Source organism: Dermacentor albipictus, unplaced genomic scaffold (genome assembly GCF_038994185.2).
Source record: "Dermacentor albipictus isolate Rhodes 1998 colony unplaced genomic scaffold, USDA_Dalb.pri_finalv2 scaffold_125, whole genome shotgun sequence".
Classification (NCBI taxonomy): Eukaryota; Metazoa; Arthropoda; class Arachnida; order Ixodida; family Ixodidae; genus Dermacentor; species Dermacentor albipictus.
The window spans coordinates 1-10,000 of NW_027225679.1; the positions used below are offsets into that span (position 1 = coordinate 1).

Genomic DNA, 10,000 nt, shown 5'->3' on the forward strand with positions numbered 1-10,000 from the left:
TAGTAGCGACGGGCGGTGTGTACAAAGGGCAGGGACGTAATCAACGCGAGCTTATGACTCGCGCTTACTGGGAATTCCTCGTTCAAGGGGAACAATTGCAAGCCCCTATCCCAATCACGAAAGAAGTTCCACGGGTTACCCAGTCTTTTCAGACAGGGATAAAGACACGCTGCTTCCTTCAGTGTAGCGCGCGTGCGGCCCCGGACATCTAAGGGCATCACAGACCTGTTATTGCTCTGTTTCGTGCGGCTAGGAGCCGCTTGTCCCTCTAAGAAGGTTGTAAGGTGCTGGGAACCCCGCACCTATTTAATAGGCTAGAGTCTCGTTCGTTATCGGAATTAACCAGACAAATCGCTCCACCAACTAAGAACGGCCATGCACCACCATCCACCGAATCAAGAAAGAGCTCTCAATCTGTCAATCCTCCCAGTGTCCGGGCCGGGTAAGTTTTCCCGTGTTGAGTCAAATTAAGCCGCAGGCTCCACTCCTGGTGGTGCCCTTCCGTCAATTCCTTTAAGTTTCAGCTTTGCAACCATACTTCCCCCGGAACCCAAACACTTTGGTTTCCCGGAAGCTGCCCGCCGAGTCATTTGAGTAACTCAGGCGGATCGCTGGTTGGCATCGTTTATGGTCAGAACTAGGGCGGTATCTGATCGCCTTCGAACCTCTGACTTTCGTTCTTGATCAAAGAAAACATTCTTGGCAAATGCTTTCGCAGTAGTTCGTCTTGCGACGGTCCAAGAATTTCACCTCTAGCGCCGCAATACGAATGCCCCCGTCTGTCCCTCTTAATCATTACCTCGTATTCCAAAAACCAACAGAACAGAAACGAGGTCTTGTTCTATTATTCCATGCAAGTTTATTCAGGCGACTCGCCTGCGTTGAGCACTCTAATTTTTTCAAAGTAAAAGCACCGGCCTTCTCGAGGCACACAATGAAGTGCACCAAGAAAGGACCGGCATGATGTTCAGTCCGAGCCGTCGCATCGGGTAGATGCACTACTCGTCTGGAACTGAGATCCAACTACGAGCTTTTTAACCGCAGCAGCTTTAGTATACGCTATTGGAGCTGGAATTACCGCGGCTGCTGGCACCAGACTTGCCCTCCAATTGATCCTCGTTAAAGGATTTAGAGTGTACTCATTTCAATTACGGGGCCTCAAAAGAGTCCCGTATTGTTATTTTTCGTCACTACCTCCCCGTGCCGGGAGTGGGTAATTTGCGCGCCTGCTGCCTTCCTTGGATGTGGTAGCCGTTTCTCAGGCTCCCTCTCCGGAATCGAACCCTGATTCTCCGTTACCCGTAACAACCATGGTAAGCAAGTAACCTACCATCGAAAGTTGATAAGGCAGACACTTGAAAGAAACGTCGCCGGCTCGTGGCCATGCGATCAGCACAAAGTTATCCAGAGTCACCACACAATACGGGCCGAAACCCGATCGATCTTGGTCTAATAAAAGCACCCGTCGCCCAAAGGGCTTCAGGCTCACTGCATGTATTAGCTCTAGAATTGCCACAGTTATCCAAGTAGGAAGAAACGATCTAAGGAACCATAACTGATTTAATGAGCCATTCGCGGTTTCGCCTTATTTCGGCATGTACTTAGACATGCATGGCTTAATCTTTGAGACAAGCATATGATTACTGGCAGGATCAACCAGGTAATCGTTCAACTGCGCGTCCCGCCTGTCAAGCAGGCCGGACGCCGTTTTTGCGATGCCGAGGCCACCTTCAGGCGCCCCAGCACGCTTCGTTCTTGCAAAGAGTAGCACTTTGCACAGTCCGAGACGACGGCGTTCGAGCTCGCTACGGCGCCCTCCCCGAAGGGCCGGGTATCGCCACGCGGCAAGAAGCACGCAACATTCTCGATAGACTGGTTGTGTCGACTCGATCACGGCTTGCGGTTTCTCTTGAGCCCGCAGCACAGGTGGACCGACCGACACTTGCAACGTAGCCGAGACGGCAAAGCCGCCAGGCGACGGGTCACGCCCGCGCCTTCGGCGCTTTCGCATTTGACTCGTCCGAGGACGATGCGGAACACAACTCGATATCGTGGAGAAAGCGTCGTCCGACAACCAGCCCCTAACGCATCAAGCGGATGAGGCTGCAGACGTCAGCTGTGGGATCCACGGGAGCGATACCGGGGACACGCTTGACGGGCACGAAGCCCGCCGCATATCAAACACCCAGGTCGCTTTTGGGGGCGACTGCTCTCTGGGACCCCCATATAATAGCAGCGATAAGTTCCCAAATCTCCATGGGGCCGTACTCGTGCCACTTTCGACGAGCGTTTGGCGAAAATCGTGCCGCCTCGCAGCGCCGCGAGCGAGATGGAAAGCTTACGTCGGCAGCGCAATGCCGAAGTCGTGAAAGCGCAGCGCGTCGACCGAATGCGCGAACGGCAATCTCTCGCCTATGGACAGCGCGGTTTCCAGAACAATCGCCTTTCTGTGCCCCTACGGGGCCGCACGCTAGCGCGGCCCTTTCGCCGTTTCCGAGCACGAGTGCGACCGGCGCGGGCGGCGTGCTCGACACCCCGGCTGACGCCGTTTCGGACTTTGTCTCTTCGCGCGCTCGCGCCAACGCCGCGGCAAAACGACGACCTCTGCGCGGTTCTTTCCCGGTTCCCGGCGTGCTATAGTGCAGCCAGCCGGACGGTGGCGACGACTCAGTCGCGGCCGTGCGGTGGCTTGTACGCCAAAGTTGCGTGACGGGCGTCGAGCTCCCGCCGCGGCCCGGCTCAGGTGGTTTCGGACTTCTGTCTCTTCCGAGCGCTCGCGTCGTCGTGGGCACGATTCTCGAGTGCGGAGCGGTGCGCGGACACCACCACGAACACGCGCAAGCCGAAAACGGCACTACGGTACAACGTCGGCCAGGGCGGTACGGCCCCCTTATATGAGCAGCGATAAGTGACCAGATCTCCACGGGGCCGTACTCGTGCGACAAGGCGGCGTACTGCGCCGAGCCGAGCGCCAATATTTGGCCTTGGCACGGCCGATTTGAGCTCTCGCGATCGCCGCGGTACCGCCGCTCACCGATTCAAGGCACGCTAGCGCGGCCCCTTCGCCATTTTTCGAGTAAGAGTGCGAAAAGCGCGCGCGGCGTGCTCGTCGCCCCGGCTGACGTAGTCTCGGACTTAGTCTCGCTCACGCCGCCCCGGCTGACGTCGTCTCGGACTTAGTCGCGCTCACACCGCCCCGGCTCACGTGGTTTCGGACTTTCGTCTCTTCCGAGCGCTCGCGTCGTCGTGGGCACGATTCTCGAGTGCGGAGCGGTGCGCGGACACCACCACGAACACGCGCAAGCCGAAAACGGCACTACGGTACAACGTCGGCCAGGGCGGTACGGCCCCTTATAAGAGCAGCGATAAGTGACCAGACCTCCACGGGGCCGTACTCGTGCGACAAGGCGGCGTACTGCGCCGAGCCGAGCGCCAATATTTGGCTTTGGCACGGCCGATTTGAGCTCTCGCGATCGCCGCGGTACCGCCGCTCACCGATTCAAGGCACGCTAGCGCGGCCCCTTCGCCATTTTTCGAGTAAGAGTGGGAAAAGCGCGCGCGGCGTGCTCGACGCCCCGGCTGACGTCGTCTCGGACTTGGTCGACGCCCCGGCTGACGTAGTCTCGGACTTAGTCTCGCTCACGCCGCCCCGGCTGACGTCGTCTCGGACTTAGTCGCGCTCACACCGCCCCGGCTCACGTGGTTTCGGACTTTCGTCTCTTCCGAGCGCTCGCGTCGTCGTGGGCACGATTCTCGAGTGCGGAGCGGTGCGCGGACACCACCACGAACACGCGCAAGCCGAAAACGGCACTACGGTACAACGTCGGCCAGGGCGGTACGGCCCCTTATAAGAGCAGCGATAAGTGACCAGACCTCCACGGGGCCGTACTCGTGCGACAAGGCGGCGTACTGCGCCGAGCCGAGCGCCAATATTTGGCTTTGGCACGGCCGATTTGAGCTCTCGCGATCGCCGCGGTACCGCCGCTCACCGATTCAAGGCACGCTAGCGCGGCCCCTTCGCCATTTTTCGAGTAAGAGTGGGAAAAGCGCGCGCGGCGTGCTCGACGCCCCGGCTGACGTCGTCTCGGACTTGGTCGACGCCCCGGCTGACGTAGTCTCGGACTTAGTCTCGCTCACGCCGCCCCGGCTGACGTCGTCTCGGACTTAGTCGCGCTCACACCGCCCCGGCTCACGTGGTTTCGGACTTGCGTCTCTTCCGAGCGCTCGCGTCGTCGTGGGCACGATTCTCGAGTGCGGAGCGGTGCGCGGACACCACCACGAACACGCGCAAGTCGAAAACGGCATTACGGTACAACGTCGGCCAGGGCGGTACGGCCCCTTATAAGAGCAGCGATAAGTGACCAGACCTCCACGGGGCCGTACTCGTGCGACAAGGCGGCGTACTGCGCCGAGCCGAGCGCCAATATTTGGCCTTGGCACGGCCGATTTGAGCTCTCGCGATCGCCGCGGTACCGCCGCTCACCGATTCAAGGCACGCTAGCGCGGCCCCTTCGCCATTTTTCGAGTAAGAGTGGGAAAAGCGACCGCGGCGTGCTCGACGCCCCGGCTGACGTCGTCTCGGACTTAGTCGACGCCCCGGCTGACGTAGTCTCGGACTTGGTCTCGCTCACGCCGCCCCGGCTGACGTAGTCTCGGACTTGGTCTCGCTCACGCCGCCCCGGCTGACGTCGTCTCGGACTTAGTCGCGCTCACACCGCCCCGGCTCACGTGGCTTCGGACTTGGTCTCTTCGAGCGCTCGCAGCCAGGTCGGGGCCGACGCCGACGTCTGCGTGGGGCTTCAACGATTCCCGGCGCGACGCAATGCAACTGCGCGCAGGATGCCAGCGACTCCGCCGTGGCCGTGCGGCGGTGTACACGCAGAAGTTTCGTGAAGGGGTATCGAGCTCCCGCCGCCCCGGCGGACGTGGTTTCGGACTTTAGCGCTCGCAGCGATCTCGCGGCGATCGCTGACGTCTGCGCGGTTTCAGGTGTGCTACGATGCAGCAGTCTGCCGCACGACAATTTACGGAAGCGAGTGCATTCCGCCCCGGCGGACGCGGCAGCGGACTTTGTGCCTGCGGGAGTGCTCTTGTTGCTGTAAAATTTGAACGGGTGCAGCTGCGCGAAGCAAGTGTACACATTTTCTCTCTCTCTCTCTCTCTCTCTGCCTCTGAGGCGACTGTAATTTTAATTTAAATGCAATTGGAGGCGGGAGCAACCTGATGAGAGTAGGCGGACTTCGGCACACCTTGTAGTTTAGAAATTGTTTTCAAGCTTTGAGGACATACACAATCGCGCCATCTGCTTTCCCCGTCTCTTTGGCACTTCATAGTGTGTGCAGCATGCTCTGCATTCCAAAGAAACGCGCCTGTTTCTCCCCCTCTCTCACGTTCTTCTTGTCTTTCTTGCTGCTCTTGTGAGAAGTTGCTATGCTCTTTACTCGCTGTAAAATAGAATGCTTGCGCGAGCCAACAACTTGCGTGTCTTTCTTTTTTTTTGTTGTTGTTGTTTTTTTCTCTCTTCCCAAGACGTTTCTGCCATTATTCACTAGCTCTCGTTCTTAGTATGCAACGGAGCGTTAGCTCGCGCCATCTACCTTTCTTTCTGTATGGCGAAGGCCGTAGGTTTTCCTAGTTCCGCACACAGATGGCGCGGATGCGTTTTCGCGCCAGTTTCGAACGACCTCGCTGTACACATGTTTCTCATTTAAAAGTTTCAAAGGGGCTTGCGAAAGGGCGTGGTCCTTTTTTCTTGCGCAAGGCTGAGCTTTCCAGCTGTGCTTAAGCTATGCTAGCATGTGTGCGTATGTGTGTGTGTGTGTGTGTGTGTGTGTGTGTGTGTGTGTGTGCGTGCGCGCGCGCGCGTGCGTGCGCGTGCATATGTGTGCGTGTGTGTGTATACACGCACACGGTAAAGATGATGGGGTAGCGCTATTTCTTTCTTTCTTTCTTTCTTTTTTAACAACACCTGTGCTCCACATGGCGATCTTCCTGCCCTCTATGTTTCCGGTTGGAAGGAGTGCGCAGCCTTTTCTATATTTATTTATTTTTTTTTTTTCATTCTCTTTCATTCGTACATGAGGCGCGCTACCTAATTCTAGCGGTCGAATCGACACGTTGCAATCCGTCCCGGCCTGTGCCGTATGAAAACTTTCAGTGGGCCTTGCGGTAAATAAAAGGAAATGAGGGAAATGCGCGTAGTGTATTACACTTGCGCACGGGCTTGAAACGAAGGCCTCAAAGAAAGCCGCCTTGAGCGGTCGCATTCAGACGGAAGTAAGCATTCCCCTTGCGCGTGTTTTCCGCTCGCCTGTTCCGTTTTCTACGAGGTTGCCTTCGTTGGTTTTGCCTTGCGAACAAGCTTGCGCTCGGGTCTCGTTTCTACGCGACGGCGTTTCGTTAACAGTGAAAGACTGAGGCGTCGCGAGTTGATTCGCGAGATAGAGAGCATAGAGTCTCTAGACGGGCTGGGTTTTATAAGATTGCCCACGCTGTTGCTGAGGTTACCAATGTCGCCAGGGCACCCACAAGGCAGTGGTACAATGGAGTGAAGTGAAAGACATCGCTTCTCGGCCTTTTGGCTAAGATCAAAGTGTAGTATCTGTTCTTATCAGCTTAATATCTGATACGGGTTCTATATGGACCCACGATATTAAACCTATTTTTGGAAGTTGGCGGAGTGCTTGAAGCCTGCTTCACCTCCGCCGCAGGTCGGCCCGGTATTGCACTACCTCCGGGATCGGCCCCCGCTCACTTAGGTGAGACTTCATTCAATCAAAATGAAGAACACAAGCTCGAAGCGAGCACTCACGTGACACGCACCATTCCCATACTATACGCAACGATGCCGGTGTTTCTGAACGATTGTCTGCTGTAATGAGCCACTTGGGGGGGGGGGGGGGGGAAGGGTGATTAGCCGTGGGTTTTGCAATCAATGTAAGTCCCACTCAAAGCCAACACTGCATTTTGGAGTTCACTATCGCTTTGATCCGTAAACGACAGCAAGCTCGCCCTGCGAAAATCCGCTGCCCTAGTGGAAGAAAGGTTCCCTATGAAACAAAAATGGAGTGCCCGATTTCCGGCAACATTTTCGCTGCAGTGGGACCGAGCGCCTCGAAAACAAACTTGTCGTATGGCCAAGTGTGGCGAAATATATTCAAGGGTTCAGAGGTGCCTCAGCTTTCCAACCTGTATGTTATGAATACCTGTTGCTACCTTTTCGTCATCATCATCCTGCTGGCTACGACCACTGCAGGGCAAAGACCTCTCCCATTATTCTCCAAGCACCCCGGTCACGTGTAAGCCCGGTCACGGTCGCCGTCTAGTGCCTGCGCCCTTCCTAATCTAATCTGCCCTCCTAAATTTCCGCCACCCCGTGCTACGCTTCCCTTCTCTTGGAATTCAGTCGGTAACCCTTAATTGATGATCTTCCCCCCACATTGCATGCCCTGCGCACGCCCATTTCTTTTTCTTGGTTTAAACTAAGGTGTCATTAGCTCGCGTTTGTTCGCTCACCCCCCGAATCTGCTCTATTCTTATCCCCCGTAGCGCTACACCCATCATTCTTCTTTCCAAAGCTCGTCGCGTCGCCCTCAGTTACCCTTCGGTAATCCTTAAGGTCCTTCGTTGCGGCACTCGCGGCATCTTTCTCATTTAAATAAGGCTATTTCGTTCAGTTTTGGGGGAAAACTCAATGAGCTAGGCGCGATTGTGTCCCCGGCGCCGCTCTCAACAAGATGGCGGCGCCCAGGCTTTTTGCCTGGTGGTTCGGCTTGACGCAGAACACGCCTGCAGGGCAGTGAAGCCGCATTGAAGGGGCAACGAGCGGCGCAGTGAAGCGCATGCTCGGGCGAAAAACGCGAACATCAGCCAAAAATACAACCAAATGGCCAAATACGAATTTCCGTTATGGGAAATTGGAGTTCAGTTGGCGCGTTGCGCTCGCCTAAGGTAAAGAACATAAATGCGAGTGCCACATCAGCCAAGTCAATGCTGAGGATCGCGTATCATTTCTTATTTATTTTTCCCCTTGCCTCCTGGCCTGCGTGGCCCTAGCGCGCATGCCCACGAAAGTAATGCAATAAGGAAAACGCGAAATCATGCGGTGACGGCTGTATCATATCCATTGTGCGTGCTTTGTTCTTTTTGGACTACAGTGGTGTGCGTTATGAGAAAGTTTCAGTGACCAGCGAACCTATATTTAGAACCACATTTACGGTTACTGCTAACAAGCTGCGGGTAGGTGTTTTTTTTTTCTTTCTTTCTTTTTTTCGCTACCAACGATGGGTTATCGCAACCGCGATCGGTTGTGCTAGACGCGTTCTTGCCAAACGTTGGCTCTATACGCGACCCGTGACGCGTGGTCGGCACATTCAAGCAGTCCATTGCAAACCGTTCCAAGAAGAAGGATGCTAGCTCCACGTTCCGCCGGGAGCGCTAGTTCGAAGATTGTACTTTTAGACCCTCGAGGAAGCACCGCCATCCCACGTTTTCTATAACGCGCTAAGACTCAGAGCGACAGCGACCACTTGTCTTTGTCAATATCTCGGACACACTTTTTTTTTTTTCTTTAATCCAGATCGTCAGACGAGCCCGCGTTCACGCGCACTCGCTCTCTCCGATAAGCAGGGTAGCTCGGTTGGGGTGTTGTAGGGCCTCGCGCATGCGCTGCTGAGTTCGTCGCTTCGCCGGCCGGTCGACGCTGGCGCGGTACTGGTAATCAACTTCGACGGGCATGGTGAAACGTCACTGTGAAACGTCACGACTAGCAATGCAATGTGTTTGCGAGCAATCGGAGAAATGAGAGAGCCCCTGTAGATTAGTGGAAACGTTCCTCCAAGTATTACGTTTGCAATTTGCGCCTACGAACATGAACTAGACAAAGGAAATGATCTGTAGCCGCCTTCACTTCATAAAATTCCCGTACGAAGAAATTTGCGTGCGCACGTGATCTCCCGCATGAAACCAGACGATAGGTTAATTTTAGCCGTTCATTTCGATTTGCCGAATGTAAACCGGAACACTTTCTCCACGCGCTCTTGAGGTTTGAATGACAATCAATGACATGCTTTTTTTATATATTTTTGTTTGTTCTATCTGGAACCAAAAGAATTCAGAACGCCATTTCAATCTTAGATTCGATTCACGCCTTGCGTTACGTCACCCCTGGCATATCTGATGAACACGCTCTGCTGTTAAGCTTCATGATCACGGCATTAAAAGTCGCCACTTCCCGAACGTTTATCGAGCCGATGATGAACCGTATGCTGGATTCTTATTGTAATGAGTTTATAGAAAGTTTTATACTTCTATGGCTAGCTTCAAGGAAAGGAAAAACATCGCTCAGCATTGTATAACGCATAACAACAACAACGAAAAATCTGCAGGTTATTCATACTACAATGAGAACACTAGGAATACTGAAAAAGATGAAATCTAGACATGCTGCAAGGAGCCAACAAATGCAATTGAACCAACGAACTGAACTGCAATTATTTCATCAAGACATGCCCCGAAAAAACGTGGCCACTATCAATGCTCATTTCAAAGCTGTTTTTTTTTTTTTGTTTGTGACGGATAATAATTATCTTCCCAATGGCTGATGTGAAAATTTCAGAGCGCGGCATTTTCGAAATCTCAAGGCCCCGGCTGCTTTCTCTCTTCTTTAAATATGTTCCGGGTGGCAGATGGAGAAAAGTTTCGCGCACATAATTTAAAAGCCTGTAGCTGATTTTCTTGAAGAACACAAAGTGCTGACAGACCACCAAACAAGACAAAATTGAATCGGTATTACGCGCGATGATTTCGCACCGCAGTAACAAAAGGGTAACAAGCGGACGTTCATTTCGTGGTGTGTATTTCACGTCTCTCACAATAATAATAAAAAGAATGCTACTGCATAAATTAGCTTTTCCCAAACTGGATGGTTTCGATCAGCTTCCTTAAATTGAGTTGGCGTTGATTGAGCAGGTGCGGGCCTCGGTTGTTTAAGATTTTTGTA

At 54.0% G+C, this 10,000-nt stretch overlaps 1 non-coding gene and 1 pseudogene across 1 annotated transcript; one reads left to right on the forward strand and one right to left on the reverse strand.

The window, feature by feature from the left end:
- Window positions 1-1,663, reverse strand: LOC139053447 (small subunit ribosomal RNA; annotated as a pseudogene; the record flags this gene model as incomplete).
- Window positions 1,664-6,561: 4,898 nt separating this feature from the next.
- Window positions 6,562-6,753, forward strand: LOC139053428 (U2 spliceosomal RNA). Its single transcript, XR_011510474.1, has one exon. It is a non-coding gene; the product is annotated as a U2 spliceosomal RNA (small nuclear RNA).
- The last annotated feature ends 3,247 nt before the right edge of the window (window positions 6,754-10,000 follow it).